At 33.4% G+C, this 2,296-nt stretch overlaps 1 non-coding gene across 1 annotated transcript; it reads left to right on the forward strand.

The window, feature by feature from the left end:
- The first annotated feature begins 1,386 nt into the window (after positions 1-1,386).
- LOC123566971 (U6 spliceosomal RNA) lies at positions 1,387-1,488 on the forward strand. Its single transcript, XR_006689685.1, has one exon. It is a non-coding gene; the product is annotated as a U6 spliceosomal RNA (small nuclear RNA).
- The last annotated feature ends 808 nt before the right edge of the window (positions 1,489-2,296 follow it).

The following is a 2,296-nucleotide window of genomic DNA, read 5'->3' on the forward strand; positions in this document are numbered from 1 at the left end:
TCCCCAAAACTGCAAGGTTGGTTTCCTGTTAGAAAATCAATTAAAGTATTTTATCAAGAAAACAAAAGCCCAAAATTACATGATCATCTTGATAGATAAATAAGAGTATCTGTTAAAATCCAACACCCATTTATGATGAAAATACTCAACAACTAAGAATAGAATGGAGCCCCTCAAACTGACAAAGGGTATCTCAAAATACCCATATCTAATGTTATTCTTAGTCATGCGAGACTGAAAGCTTCGCCTTGCGGGTCAATGATAAGACAGAAATGCCCTGTCTTACAACTTATACTCAAATTGTACTTGATTTCTAGTAAGGGCAAGTAGTCAAGTAAAGCATCCAGATTGAAAGTAAAGAAGTAAATCGATGTCTATTTGCAGGGACAATCTAATTTATAAAACATCATAATGAATCCACAAAAAAACAACCTTTAAAGTTAATAAATACAACCAGCAGGATTGCAGCCTACAAGATCAGTATAAAAAATCAATTGTAACTTTATTTAAAATAGCACCAAAAATGAAACATTTTAAAATAAATTTAACAAAAGAAGTGAGTATGTGTACAGTGAAGGCTACAAAGCATCACTGAAATAAATTAAAGACCTAATTGAATGAAATCTAGTCTATACTCATTGATGGGAATCTCTATATTGTTTAAATGACACTATGCTTCAAGTTGATCTACAGATTCAATGCAATTACTATCAAAACCTACCTTTGTTTTTGCATTAAGTAACAAAATGATCCTAAAATTCATACGGAAAATTGAGGTACCCCAAAAAGCCAAAAAAACTTGAAAAATAATAATTTTGGAGAACTTTTAAGTTCTTATTTCAAAACTTATTACAAAGATAGACAGAATAAAGAGTAAAATAGGAAGATAATCTTGATTGTCTCTATGCTAACTATTTTGAATTTAAATGAAATGTTCAAATACCCAGAAAAATGGAACATCAGTAAAGCTGACTGAGAAATAGAAAATCTGAAAGGCCTAAAAATCACAGTGCAATTTAAGCTTTATTTAAAAACATTGCAATGAAGAAATTCTCCCAGACTGCAATTCAACATAGTTTACAAAATATTAAGTAATTACAAATGTAGAAAACTCTTTTAGAAATTAAAATACAAAATACTACTCATCTTGTTATATGAGAACAGTAATGCCTTCATATGAAAACCAAAGCAATGAAAATATAAAAATATTACCATCCCCAAATAGATTACTTACAACTCTAATGCAAATCTCAGTAGATTACCCTGTACAATTTGATAAGAAAATGCTAAAATTTCCACGAGGGTGCAAAGGTCAGAAATAGACAAATTTTAAAGAAGGAGTAAATTGTGGAAGAATTTGTTTTACTGGATACCAAGATTTTTATAAAGTTATAGCAATTAAGATAATATGGTGTTTTGATATAGACAAGATTAGCATGCCCTCGACGCAAGGATGACACGCAAATTTGTGAAGCGTTCCATATTTTTGAGTCATCATGAACAGAGGAATAAAGGGCTCTTTTTGTCATTTTCTGAAAAATAACGAAAAATATTTTCCTTTCTTCAAGGAAGTGAATATTTTGTAACCGAAGGAATGGCTTCCAGAGAGTGTGAATAAGTTCAGTTATAAAAGATACCAGTGGGCCGGGCGCGGTGGTTCAAGCCTGTAATCCCAGCACTTTGGGAGGCCAAGGCGGGCGGATCACGAGGTCGGGAGATCGAGACCATCCTGGCTGACACGGTGAAACCCCGTCTCTACTAAAAAAAAAAATACAAAAAGCTAGCCGGGCGAGGTGGCGGGCGCCTGTAGTCCCAGCTACTCGGGAGGCTGAGGCAGGAGAATGGCGTGAACCCGGGAGGTGGAGCTTGCAGTGAGCCGAGATCTGGCCACTGCACTCCAGCCTGGGCAGCAGAGCGAGACTCTGTCTCAAAAAAAAAAAAAATAGATACCAGTGAAGAAAAATAAAATAAAATAAATAAAATGGGGAAGCATCCCTCCCTTGGTTTAAGACAAAAAAAGAAAATATAATATGGTCTTTCTACAATGATAGAGAAATACTACAATAAAATATAATGGAAAACCCAGAATCATACCCATTCATAAAAACAGTAGATTTAAAACAAAACTGTCACTGCAGTCAATGGAAAAAGTATGACCTTTTCAATAAGCAGAACTTGGTTAATTATATATTCATAGTAAAAAAATATGTATTTGCATTGTTTATGTATTGTGTGTATATATATGTGTATATATGTATATAAACGTGTCTATATATATATATATATACACACACAC

Source organism: Macaca fascicularis, chromosome 9, assembly GCF_037993035.2.
Source record: "Macaca fascicularis isolate 582-1 chromosome 9, T2T-MFA8v1.1".
Taxonomy (NCBI): Eukaryota; Metazoa; Chordata; class Mammalia; order Primates; family Cercopithecidae; genus Macaca; species Macaca fascicularis.